This window comes from Pseudorca crassidens, chromosome 3, assembly GCF_039906515.1.
Source record: "Pseudorca crassidens isolate mPseCra1 chromosome 3, mPseCra1.hap1, whole genome shotgun sequence".
Taxonomy (NCBI): Eukaryota; Metazoa; Chordata; class Mammalia; order Artiodactyla; family Delphinidae; genus Pseudorca; species Pseudorca crassidens.
Window position 1 is genome coordinate 164,006,987 of NC_090298.1, and position 14,025 is coordinate 164,021,011.

The 14,025-nt window shown below is 47.3% G+C and overlaps 1 long non-coding RNA gene across 2 annotated transcripts in view; it reads left to right on the forward strand.

The window, feature by feature from the left end:
* LOC137222406 (uncharacterized) overlaps nt 1-14,025 on the forward strand; it is a 91,870-nt gene that overhangs the window by 53,416 nt on the left and 24,429 nt on the right. Inside the window, exon 3 of one of the 2 annotated variants that reach the window (XR_010942438.1) lies at nt 5,190-9,034. The exons of the other annotated variant lie outside the window; for it this stretch is intronic. This is a non-coding gene — a long non-coding RNA (uncharacterized lncRNA). Of the gene's footprint in view, nt 1-5,189; nt 9,035-14,025 lie in introns of those variants that run through there. 2 annotated transcript variants of the gene reach the window in all.

Below are 14,025 nucleotides of genomic sequence, written 5' to 3' on the forward strand. Positions count from 1 at the left end.
CTGCGAGCCCCGGGACCCAGAGGCAGCTTCAAGACAAGACTGGAGGCCTGAGGACCCCATCAAGGTCCAACCTTGGAAGCAGCTCACAGACCTCACTCATCTGGATCCGCAGACAGGCGTCCCGGGTTCAGATCCAGAGCTCTCATCAGCTTGGGCGAGACAATTCATCTCTCGGTTTCAAGTGAGTTTTCGCACCTGAAAAATGGAGATAACATGTTTGACGTCACTGGGGTTCACTGTGAAGGTTAAGCGAGTGAATAAGGAGGCGGATAAGATAGTCTTATGTAGGATTTGCTGCTATGACTTTTGTCCTGGTCCTGGCATAGACTGTGGCTCATCTATTTGTGATAGAAATGCAAGACTTTGGGCTTTGGGGGAGATTTGATGGGGGTCACATCTGTGTCATCTCCCAGCTGGTGCCTCCTCCAAGTCAGAATTGGAAAAAAAAAAAAAAAAAGGCCCCAGCAGAACCTTAAATATGATTGAGCAACCCACACTGAGAGGTGCTCATTTCAGGTAAGAAGGTTCAGCACTTCACACCGGCTGTTCCCTCTGCCTGGCGTGCCCTTCCCCCACATAGCCACGTGACTGACTACTAGCTGCCTGCTTCAGAACTTTGCTCAAATGTCACCTCCTGAGGTCGCCCAGTTAAAACTGAAGGCAGTGTCCCTGCGTGCTCACACCCCTGCGGGTTTTATTTCTCTCTGTAGCATGCACCACCACCTCAGGTCCTGTAGGCCATGCTTGCTGGGTTTGTCTCTCTGCCCCACTGGAGTGTCAGCCCCAGGGCAGGGGTTTATTCATTCACCACCCAGCATAGCACCTGTCATGAAATAAACGACTCAGTAAATATTTGTGGAGTGAATGAATGAATGAATGAATGAATTCCATTTAGCCATTCCCAGAGGGCCCCCAGGGCTGCTCTGGTCTGGGCCTGTCAGCAATCCTGGGTTTTCTGGGGAGTGGCGGGGTGGGATCAGCCGTGTGCAGGGCCCCAGCTAGTCCTCTATCTTCGCATGGATTGTTTCTTTTTTTATTCATGTGAAATTCGCCTAAAATAAAAGCAACAATGTTAAAGTATACAACTCAGTGACATTAGCACCTTCATAATATTGTGCAACCACCACCTGTATCTAGTTCCAGAACTTTCCATCATCCCAAACCTGTACCCATTAAAAGCAGTCATTTCCCAATATTCCCCTCCCACCCCCCCCACCCCCCAGCCCCTGGCAACCACCCATCTGCTTTCTGCCTCCATGGATTTACTTATTCTGGACATTTCATATAGATGGAATCATACAATATGCACTCTTCTATGCCTGGCTTCTTTCACTCAGCATGATATTTTCAAGTTTCATCCACATTGTAGCATGTGTCAGTACGTCATTCCTTTTTACGGCTGAATAATATTCTATTGTAAGATGGACCACGTTTGTTTATCCATTCATCTGTTAATGGACTTTTAGGGTGTTTCCACCTTATTATGTGGATTTTTAAAAGGCACCCCTTCCTCTGGGCACATGAAAGGTGCGGCAAGGGGAACAGATGGTATCAGCCCTTGCTCACGCTTCTGTCGAGCACTCTTGTGCAGTAAGCAACCTACACAGCTGTTCATGGCAACCCTGTCTGCGTGCTGCATCATCTGAGCAGTCGGGAGGTAGGTGGCACTGTGAAGACCAAGTAATCAGGAGCTGTACCCCCTCACCTAGGTTTTCAGATGGCCACTCCCCGATCTCTGTGTCCCACTAACCCCTGTGGGAAATCTGCCAGGGAATTAGGCCATGCTGGGAGGTGCCCCAAACCCTCCTTTCCTGTTGCCCCCAGCTATACCTTCCTTGCCCCTCCAGACTCTGGGGACCCTCACCCCCTCTCCCCCTCTGCAGGCCTTTCCACCTAGCCTGGCGTCCCACACCCGGGATTTCTTCCCACCCTCTCTGACTCTCCAGCACAGTGGCTATTTTTATTTTCCCTTCTTATTAAATTTCCAACTTCTGCAAACACCATGGCCCCTGCCCCTCCGCCCCCCCTTCCCCTTTCCCTCAGAGTGGATTTGATTCACTTGCGTCTTAGTAACAGATTAAAAAAAAAAAAAAAAAAACGCAGCTGCCGCCACACTCTGCTTTCTTGGAGGTTCAGGGAAACTAGAAGGAGCGGGAACTAGGCTGCAGGTTCCCTCTGGGGGTTTAAATTCGCCCTCCTCCCCACATCCGAGGACTTCTGGACTTTTCCACCATAGCCTGAAGGGGGAGGGGAGGGGCTGGGGAGTGAGGTTGGGCCCCTTGCTAGATTTGGGGGAATTTGATGGCTATCAGGCCTGTGCCTTCCCCCAGTCAGTGCCCTGTCCCAAGGCGGAATCGCAAATTAAAAAAAGAAAACAAAGAAATCCGTATGGCGTTGCCGTCCCTGCCCCGCTCCCCGAGGAGGGGTGTAGAAGGCCTAGAGTGGGGAGTATGAGGCTACCCTGGTGGGGCTCAGAAGTGAGGGCTTTGAAAACCTCCACGCCAGAGCCGGAGTTGCCCCGGCGCTCTCTCCCTTCGGCTAGCTGGTGGGGGCCACGGAAGGTTCCAGGTTCCTGGACGCCACCTACCCTGGTCTGGCTCTCTCTCACCGCTTTTTCCTCCTCAGGAGATGCTGATCCGCGTTCCCCCGCCCCCCCCACACACACCCCGCCTCCCAGAGCTGAGAGCAAATTGCTTCTTCATGCCCCGGGGTGTTTTTCCCCCCAAATTTTTTGTGGCAGTCGCCATGGCAACCAAGAACCCAGCTGCACTTTATTTCCCCAGGATACAGGATGGGGTGGGGGTGGGGGTGTGGGACGGGGAAACAACTAGGTTGTTTCAGCAGGGACCTTTCTACCCTACTCCTCCCCCCTCTCTTGGTCCCCCGCCCCACCACTGGGCTTGGTCCAGCCTTGGTCCACAGAGGCCAGGCTGCCTGTCTGGGTGGGTTGCTGGGCTGCAGTTCCCCCCGGGGTCCCTCATCAGTTTGAGGAAGGTCCTTCATTCGGCCAGAGGGCTAAGGTTAAATAGTGCACCTGGTTCCCCTTCTTTTTCTCTTCCCTTTTCCTCTCCAATCAACTAATCAGAGCTGGCTGGTATGGTTGTGCAGGTTGGACACTGCACAAGAGGGCACTGAGTGAGCTCAAGCCATGCTGCGAGTGCCCATTTCTCCTTTGCTCAGGGGGACCCTATGGACTAAACTCTGCCCTGACGTAGCTGACACCGACTCTCGAATTCACTATTAGGAGAGCCAGCAATGTCAATAAAAATCTCCGGTTCTGGTCACATGTCAAAACTGAGGAGGAAGGGAAGCCTTGTCAGGAATTTGGGGTTTTGAACAACACAAGCTACAGATCCTTCAGGACCTTAGAGAGCAAACGTGGGCAGGAGGAACTTCTAAAAGGGTCAAGGCTGGGGTCATGGGCTGTAGACTGACTTGGGATGACCAGGGAGGGACCGGGAGTGATTATCAAAATCCCCCAGAGAGGGCTTCCCTGGTGGCGTAGTGGTTGAGAGTCCGCCTGCCGATGCAGGGGATGCCGGTTCGTGCCCCAGACCGGAAAGATCCCACATGCCGCGGAGCGGCTGGGCCCGTCAGCCCTGGCTGCTGAGCCTGCGCGTAAAAAAAAAATCCCCCAGAGAAGTAAAAGAGCAGGTGTGGATTGACTGCTAAATGCACCCGGTTCTAAACCCTCATCGTCTTCTCTCTTTGCCTCCTCATTGGGTAGCTCCTCCCATCTGGAGGAGGAGCCTATTTCCACACCTCTCGAATCTGGGCTGGTCTTGTGACCTGCTTTGGCCAATCAAATGCCACAGAAGTACAAGGGCCGTTCTGAATCTGGGTCTCAAGAGATGCAGCACGTTTTTACTAGCTGTCTGGGGAAAAAAAAAAAAAAAAAAAAACCTTGCCTCTGTCACGTGACCAAAGCCGGGGCTAGCCTGCTGGAGGATGAGGGACATGGAGCAGCGACCTGTCGGCCCAGCTGAGGCCATCCTAGACCAGCCAAGCCCCAAACGTGTGGAGAGCCCGACATGGGTAAACAGCATGCCTCCCCGGCTCACAGATGCCCACAGACTAATGAATGAGCCCGGCCAAGACCCAAAGAACGGTCCAGCTGACCCATGGACTGTGGAGCCATAATTAATGCTGGTTGTCTAAGCCACTGGATTTGGGGATTGTTACATAGCATAATGGGCAATAGGTAACTGACATGGGGTCTGACTGGTACACGTGTGCATTGGGCACAAGTTGCCCGTCCTCAGGAAGGAGCTGGACTCAAATCCTGGGGAGCTCTGGTTTGGGTTGCCGTCTTCTTCACTTCCTTATGAATTCTTCGCCGTTCCTTCATTACTTGACATCTTTCTGATTGCGTCCCCTCTCTCTCTTGCTTCCATTTAGCCTCCTGGCTGATCCTCATACTTTCCAAGCTTGTTCCCACCCCCAGGGCCTTTGTACCTGCTGCTCCCCATGCCTGGAACCCTCTTCCCCCAGATCTTCACGTGGGTCCCTCCCTTGCCTCCCTAGGTCTCTGCTCACATGTCCACTCCTCTGAGAGGCCCTTCCTTGCACAGAAAAGTATGTTGTCTTCTGATCCCTCACCAGCCCTTCCCTTTAATTTTTGTTGTTGTTACAGCTCTTATTGCTACCTGAAATTGTATCCTTCCCTTCCCTGTTTCACTTCCCCATGCACCTCCTGGTCACCTCCCAAGTAAACTACTCAAATCCTTGTCTCAAGGTCAGCCTAACCCAATCTAAGACAGCTAGAGAAGAGTTTAGATTTGGAGCAAGCACACCCAGTGGTTCTGGGTACCTTCTGTTGCTCCCACCAGAAGCCACTTCACATCCAGCTGTGTCACATTTAGGGATGCAAAGGTAGACCCGGGGCTTCAGATGGGGGCAGAAGAGCCCTCCAGGAATACATTCCTCATCTGCCTTTCCCCTAATGATTTCACCATCCACGGATGATTGTGTCCCAGATCCATGTTTTCATTACCGGTTGCAAAATAGTGTTATTTCCAGTCTATCGGTGCACTCATTTATGCATCTGTCTTCTCCACCGGGCTGGAAACCTCACGTTGCCAGCGACAGAGCCACCGGATACCAAGGAAACATTAGCTAAAAGAATTTGAATTCAGGAGATGCAGCCCGTTGGAAAAGAAAAATGAAACAAATAGGTATTCATCGTTTAGGGCAAAGAAACATGGTGCCACTCCTCCTGCTTCCGGGATCAAAGACTGCCCAACTCCAGCCTCCTCTGGACTCCAGGCTTAGCCAAAAGTCCCAGGACACAGCCTGGCCCTTGGCCCATCTCCACCACTAGCATCATCACGTGGATGGACTCAGGAATCGAAGGGGGCTTTGGGGAGAAGATGGTTTGTCTGTAGGTATCAACATTGCTTTCCTTTAAAAAAAAATGTTTTTATTTTAAACCTCCTCACAATTCAAACGTTTTTCTTATTATCTTCTGCTGAGGGAAAAAATTAATAACACGGTGCAATATAAAATACTAAATTAAAGGCATTTTGGAACCAGCAATTATTTCATAAGCTTCTCTTTTATTGCTGCGCTAATGTGCCTAATTGCTGTCTTAATGAGGACATTAATTTCTTGCTAATGTGATGTTATTATAGAAATTGCAGTCAATCTCTTAAAAAGGGGAAAGTGCTGGAAAGCTGTCCCACGAGGCAGGAGTTCTGGTCACCCTGGGGCTGAGGGCAAACGAGAGGGGAGGAGATGACGCTGGAACCCAGGCTGGGGGCAGGGGCGCTCGGGAGCCAAGAAAGAGGGAAGGCAGGGGAGTCTCGCCTGTAGTGAGCAGTCTGGAGAGGCCCTGGTCACAGAACCAGCTGTTGCCATGCCTGGGGACTTGGGAGATGAGACCGAATAGGGGAAAATGTTAGAATAATAGTAAAACCTAAAACATCAGTGGCAGGCACTCTTGGTGTATTTTATATCTTAATCCTTGCAACAACCCTGTGAAATAGCTAGCATCATTATCTCCATTTGATGGATGGGGAAAACCGAAGCACAGAGAGGTTAAGCAACTTACTCAAGGTCACACAGCTAGTAAATAATGGAGATGTGACTTGAATCCAGCTCCTCTGGCTTAACCACTGAGTTATGCTGCCTCTCGGTCAGTGCCCCACCGCCGTCAATGATGTTAATAATCTCAAACATTTATTGAGAGTTTTTTCTGTGCCAGCACTACACCAAGCCCCTCCCACAACAGATCAGGGCGGGTTCCTTTCAGAAGAGTGGGAGGTCAAGCCACATCTGCACGCTGCCTGATGCAACAGGAAGGACAAGGCTGGGGGCTGGGGCTGCACGCACCACAGGAACAGGACATCCACTGTAAGGGGAGAGACCTCAGGGACCAGCGAGGAGAAATTTCTCTGTCCTGAGTTGCACCTTCTGGCAGGGTCCTATGTTGGGTCAGAGTGGGCTCTGAAAGCAGTGGGTCTGGGTTAGAATTCTAGCTTTCCCACCTCTTGTATGACCTTGGGTGTGTAGCTGACCCTCTCTGTGACTCAGTTTCTCATTTATTTATTTATTTATTTATTGGGCTGTGTTGGGTCTTAGTTGCGGCACGCGGGATCTTCGTTGTGGCACGCGGGATCTTTCGTTGTGGCGTGTGGGCTTCTCTCTAGTTGTGGCGTGTGGGCTCTAGAGTGCACGGGCTCAGTAGTTGCAACACGTGGGTTTAGTTGCCCTGTGGCATGTGGGATCTTAGTTCCCTGACCAAGGATCGAATCCACGTCCCCTGCATTGGAAGGCGGATTCTTAACCATTGGACCACCAGGGAAGTTCCAGTTTCTCATCTATTGATCAGGGATAACAATGGAACTTGCTTCGGAAGAGACTGTTTTGAGATTAAGCAAGTTCAAATATTGCATCGGTCAGAGTAAGTACACCCCAGCGGCTGTAACAAGCAATCCCCAAGTCCCAGCGACTTCACACACTCCAGGCTTATTTCTCACTCAAATGGCAGGTGACTCTGCTCCACTTGCAAACCCCGCCTCTCTGTGAGCTGTGGTACCGCCTCCTTCTAGCACCTCAGAACCTTCCATGTGACTCTCTCTGTACAGCCAGGAGGTGACAAAGGCGAAGAGAGCATGAAGAAGGAGGAAAGCGTGGGAAGTTTCGGAGGCCTGAATGTAGAGTGTTCAGAGGCCACTTCCACCAACACTTGACAGAAGCAGATCGGGATGAAGATAAGGCATGAGTGTGAGGGCAAAGCAGCCCAGGTGCGCACCCCAGTGTCTCCCAAAGTTCACCCACTCACCTACATTTTCAGCACACCACCTTGTCAAGCACGCAACAGGCACAGCCTGGTGGATTCACCTGGTAAAAACACAACAAGCCATTTTAAAATTCTGAGTGTATTGCTTACATGAACAGTGAAAGGAGGAGAAGCCCCCCTATAGCCTGTATCCCACATTCCAAAAAAAAAAGATAAGAATGAAACAAAAGGGTGCTGATTCGCTGAGGTTCAAGCCTTTGCTGGCATGGCCTATGGGAATACGTGCAAAGTCACCCAGGTGCCATGGTGGAGACATGCTCCTTCTTAATGTGTCAAAGTGGCTGGGCCATGGGGCCCAGATATTTCATCAAACACTATTTGGGATGTTTCTGTGAGGGTGTTTTTTGGATGAAATTAACATTTAAATTAGATTACCCTTCATAATGTGGGTGGGCCTCAGCCAATCAGTTGAAGGCTTTAAGAGAACAAAGATGATGTTCCCCAACCAAGAAGAAATGCCTCTTCACACTTTTTAAATTTTATTTACAAAATTGACTTGACTTTGTTTTAAGCTGAAACTAATTCACGCATGAAAGGAACTTTCAGGGCCATGGATAGAAAACCACCATGAGTGGCCACGGATACAAAGTAAGTGTGAAATAAATATAATGAAAGCTAGAGTGTTGTCAAACTCTTCCTAGGGACAGAAAGTGTCCTGGGTCTCCAGAGGCCCTGAGCAGTCATTCTCTTCTATGGGCCTCAGTTTTCTCATCCATTAAGTAGGGGCAATGAGTAGGTGCAGACTAGAGAGACAATTTAGAAAGTTCTGCTGTATTAGGGTTCCCCAGAGAAACAGAAGCAACAGGATGTATGAGTGTGTGTGTGTGTGTGTGTGTGTGTATGGAGAGAGAGAGAGAGAGAGAGAGGGAGTGAGTTAGTTTATGAAATTAGCTCATGCAATTGTGGAGGCTGGCAAGTCCAAACTCTGTAGGGGAAGCCAGGAGGTTGGAGATTCAGGGAAGAGTTGCAGCTCAAGTCCAAAGGCAGTCTGCTGGCAGAATTCCTTCTTGCTCGGGGAATGTCAGTCTTTGGTCTCTTAAGGGCTTCAACTGATTGGATGAGGCCCACCCACATTATGGAGGGTAATCTGATTTAAATGTTAATTTCATCCAAAAAACACCCTCACAGAAACATCCCAAAAAATGTGTGATGAAATATCTGGGCATCATGGCCCAGCCAAGTTGACACATAAAATTAACCATCACATCTGCTCAGCTACAAACTCTGTTATCTATTATGGTGTAGCTATTGTGGTCGGTGCTATTTCTATGTCCCCTTGGCTCATATTCTCCTGTGTTTCTCTGCCTGAGGCTTTTATACAAGCAGATGGGGCCTGCAGTCAGGAAGTGATTGGAGCTACCACTCCCAGAAATGACTGTCGCCAACAGGAGACAGAATTTTGGAGGATAAATACTTCAGCTCCTTCCCCAAGGTGGGATGACTTTGACGTATGTGCTCTCTGCTGTCTCCTAGAGGTCGCCCGTGGAACTGCACCCCAGTTGCCCACATTGGGAACCCTCTCAACAACACACCCTGTACTGGCTGCCTTCCCTTCCCTGCCTCACTTCCCGTCTCTCCCACCTGTGTTTCTTGGAATCACCTTGCAAATTAAACTTCTTGCACCTAACTGCCTGTCTCAGGGTCTGCTTTGGGGGAACCCAGCCTAAGACCTACAGGATTCCCACTATAAGCTCTTTCCCACCACTGTAGCAACGAAGTATAAGTGAGAGAATGAAATGAATTTCTTTTCTCAGAAAAGCAATACACACTCATGATAAAAGGAAAAGGTATTTGAGCCCTTTCGAACGAGGAGGGTGTCAAATTGAGCCTCCCTCTGTGCTGCTCCCTTCACCTTTTTTTTTTTTAATAAATTTATTTTATTTATTTATTTGACTGCATTGGGTCTTTGTTTCTGTGCAAGGGCTTTCTCTAGTTGCGGCGAGCGGGGGGCCACTCTTCATCGCGGTGCACAGGCCTCTCACTGTCGCGGCCTCTCCTGTTGCGGAGCACAGGCTCCAGATGCGAAGGCTCAGTAGTTGTGGCTCACGGGCCCAGTTGCTCCACGGCATGTGGGATCTTCCCAGACCAGGGCTCGAACCCGTGTCCCCTGCATTGGCAGGCAGATTCTCAACCACTGCGCCACCAGGGAAGCCCTCCCTTCACCTTGATGCAGCCCTGGTAAGCCCTGCTGGGTGTATCCATCCAACATTTTGTATTCACACGCCAACATCTGTATGAACATCCTCTCTTTTCCTTTCATAAATGGGGATCGCTGCAGACGCACTGTTCCACACTTGCTTTTTCTCCAGTTAATTATATACCTTGGACACCCTCCCCAAAGTGGCACATTTTTTGTTTGCACATATGAGAACCCTTGCCATAATTAATTTAAAAGGGAGAAGACTCTGGCTCATACAGCTGAAAAGCACAATGGTTGTATAACTTCAGGCATGGCTGGATCCAGGCACTCAGATGATGTCACCAGGAGTCCAGTTCTGTCCATCTCTTAAATCATATTACCTGTGTTAGCCTCTCTCTCTCAGTCAAGTTCTCAACAAAGTGGTGACAAGATGGTCCCACTTGTCCTGACTTACATCCTAACAACTTGCTAACCCTAGCAGACAAAAAACATCTGTTTCCCACCAATCGCAGCAAACACCTAAGTGCGGACTCTCATTCACCCACCTTGGGTCACAGGTCCATCCCTGAACCAATCTGGAGGAATGCAATGTTCTGATTGACCGATCTTGGACCACATGCTTGCTAATAGAAGTGAGGGGACTTCAAGCCTGCCATGGTGCTCCACATTGAAAGTGGTTTAGAGGTGGTTCCTCAAAGAAAAACTGTAGAAAACGAAAGTGATGCCGGGAAGGCAAAAGCATCAGATTTCAATGAGCCTAGACTCAGTGTAGGCTGGTACTTGAAACAGAAGGGGCAGTCAGCCCAGAGCATTAGGACGTTGAACAAATGAAGTCTGGACATAACCTCTCTATCTGACTCTTGTCTCTTACATAATGATGTTTACACAGGATACTGTGGAGGAAGATTTGTGCATATTGTTCAGGACATCAGAGTCAGAGAGAGGGAGGTAGATACTGTGGGGATAGGAATGGAGGAGCTAGGTAAGGAGCCAAGGGGCTAGCATGGAGGACAGGGCTGATGCCACATTAGTCTGGCACTAGCCATGATGCTATAACAAAGAGGCCCCAAAATTCAGTGGCTACAACAAGATGAGAGTTTATTTCTTTTTTTAAAATTTTTATTGGAGTATAGTTGATTTACAATGTTGTGTTAGTTTCTGCTGTACAGCAAAGGGAATCAGTTATACATATACATATAACCACTCTTTTTTAGATTCTTTTCCCATATAGGTCATTACAGAGTATTGGGTAGAGTTCCCTGTGCTATGCAGTAGGTCCTTATTAGTTATCTCTTTTATATGTAGTAGTGGGTATATGTCAATCCCAATCTCCTGATTTCTCCCCCTACCACTTTCCCCTCTGGTAACCATAAATTTGTTTTCTACATCTGTGACTCTATTTCTGTTTTGTAAATATAGAAATGATCCCTGAAAGTATAGTCTTTGAGAGGTTATTTCTTACTCATGTAAGCATCAGGGGTTGGTGGTCCAGGGCTAGTGAGACAGCTTTGCCACTCACATCACTTGTGGATTCCCTCTGGGGTTCCCGGGGGGAGCAGGAAAAAGGAAGTAGAGGGCAAAAGCTTCCTTCAAAGGACATACCTGGGAGTTGCACAAATCACTTATGCTCATAGTGGGATGAGCAACCCATAGGGTAGAACTTAGGCACATGGCCACACTTACCGATAATTGAGACTTGGAAGTATAGTCTCTAACAGGAAAGCCAAGTGCCCAGCTAAAACTCAGGACACTCTAACACTAAAAGGAAAAAGAGGAGAATGGATGCCAGAGGCAACTAGAATTTTACTCTGCTGGGTGGATCTGTTCCATCTGGGAGTGGGATCTGCCACCTGGGACCATTGGCCCCATGTAGAGGGAAAGGGCCATCCCCAGTCTATACCCCATATGCTCTCTCCATGTATGCAAATTATGTAATTACCTTATTCATTATAATTTATTTCAATATTTACTTGTTTTCATTTTAAAATAACTTATTGTAATTTATTTGTTTGTCACTTTATTTACGTACTGACCAGAGCTGAACAGGATAACATGGATAAAATACCTGGCACTTAGTAGGCTCTCATGAAATACGGCAACTACAAAGCCATGGTCTCACCAAACCCGTTTCCTCTTCCTGTATACACAGGAAGACTACATTTCCCAACTTCCCCTGTGGCTGGGCTGGGTCATATGGCTGAGTTCTGGCCAATGGGATACAGAGAAAGTAATTGTTCTGCATCAAGGATAAGACCCTCTCATTAGGTGTAAGCTTATCAGCCAGTCAGATGTGAAGGATGCAGGAGAGGACTCTGAACGTCTGGGGGTGGGGAGGAGACACTGTCTCTGTACCTCTATATCCTCATCTATAAAATAGTCTACCTCATGAGGCTGTTTGAAGGATCCAGTGAAATGAATTAATATTTGAAAATTGAAATTAATTCATTTCACTATCCCTTCATCTCACTAGTAGTTGAAAAGTGAAATGAATTCATCTCAATTAAAGGAATTCGTATTTGAAAAATGCTTAGATTAACAGGGAGTTAAGAGCTATATTGTGTTCAACATATTTTAAAAATATAGTTTGATAAACAAGCACCTATATACCTGCAACCCTGGTTAAGAAATAGAACATGACTGATAACTAAGACACTGATGAAATAAATACCTAAATTACACAAATTTGTCATTACTAAATTGTGATAAATGCCTCAGAAGAAAAGAATAGGGAACTAGGAGAATAACCTCGGTGGCTAATTTAGATTGGGAGGGAAGCTGGGAAAAGTGTCATCAAAAAATCTACAAACAATAAATGCTGGAGAGGGTGTGGAGAAAAGGGAACCCGCCTACACCGTTGGTGGAATTGTAAATTGGTACAGCCACTATGGAGAACAGTATGGACATTCCTTAGAAAACTAAAAATAGAGCTACCATATGATCCAGCAATCCGACTCCTGGCCATACGTCTAGAGGAAACCATAATTCGAAAAGATACATGCACCCCGACGTTCACTGCAGCACTATTTACAATAGCCAGGACATGGAAGCAACCTAAAAGTCCATCAACAAAGGAATGGATAAAGAAGATGTGGTACATATATATAATGGACTATTATTACTCAGCCATAAAAAAAGAATGAAATAATGCCATTTGCAGCAACATGGATGGACCTAGAGTTTGTCATACTGAGTGAAGTAAGTCAGATGGAGAAAGACAAATATCATATGATATCGCTTATATGTGGAATCTATAAAAGGGGTACAAATGAAATGATCTACAAAACAGAAATAGAGTCACAGATATAGAAAACAAACTTGTGGTTACCAGGGGGTAAGGTGGGGGGAGGGATAAACCAGAGATTGGGATTGACATATACACACTACTACATATAAAATAGATAACTAATAAGGACCTACTGCATAGCACAGGGAACTCTACTCAATACTCTGTAATGGCCTATATGGGAAGAGAATATAAAAAAGAGTGGATATATGTATATGTATAACTGATTCACTTTACTGTACGCTTGAAACTAACACAACATTGTAAATCAACTATACTCCAATAAGAAAAGAATAAAAAAGACTTTGCATTTGAGCTGAGTTAAGAGGATGTGGAAGTTAGCTGGTGAAGAATGGAGGGTGTAGCCTTCAGAGGAATGACAATGAGCAGAAGGCCTGGAGATGGGCTAATATGTGGCATATTCAAGGAAAAGGGCCTGAGAGCCACAGGAGGGGGGAGTGGCAGAGAGCTGGGATGGAAGAGGCCAGCTGAGGCTAAAAGGTTAGTTTGGACTTTATTCTAAAAGCCACAGGGAGTCATAAAGGCCTTTGGTCTGATTTACATTTTAAGAAGATGGCTCTTCCCCTAGCAACCCACACAATGGCAGAGGGAGGGTATATATGATAAAACCACTTCAGAAAACGTTTCATTACATCTACTAAACCTGAATATTCCCCTCCTGCATTGACCAAGCAATTTTGCTCCTGGATAAATAGCTCCAAACTGGAAACTACCCAAATACCCATAAGAGTAGAATGGACAGATTAACTGTGGTGTAGAAAAGAGCAAACCATTGCTACCTGCACCAACACGGATGGATCTTGCAAACTTAATACCGAAGAAAAGAAGCAAAAAAGAAGACATATTGTATGATTCCATTCATATGAAGTTCTCGAACAGGCAAAACTATTCTGTGATGATAGAAACTGGGGTAATGGTTAGCCTTGGACAAGGAGGTAGTGGCTGGAAGGGAACATGTGTTGGTGGGGGGCGCATCTCCTGGGACTGGGAATGTTCTATTCTTGATCTGGTGCTGGTAACACAGGAGTATTCATTTCATGAAGATTTATCAAGCTGTATGCTTATGATACACTTGCTTTGCAGTATGTTTTTTATGCTCCAATAAGAAAGGGTTTTTTTCAGTTAAGAAAACAAAAATGGCTAGGGTCACTTTAAGGAGGAAGGATGGGGAGGGGCTTCTATTTTCTCACTGAAGCTGGAGGGGAAGGTGGAAGGTAGGATACAGGCAGTGCTGGACCTGGCTTGTATGCACCCATCTCTTTCCAACACTCTGTTCAGTGA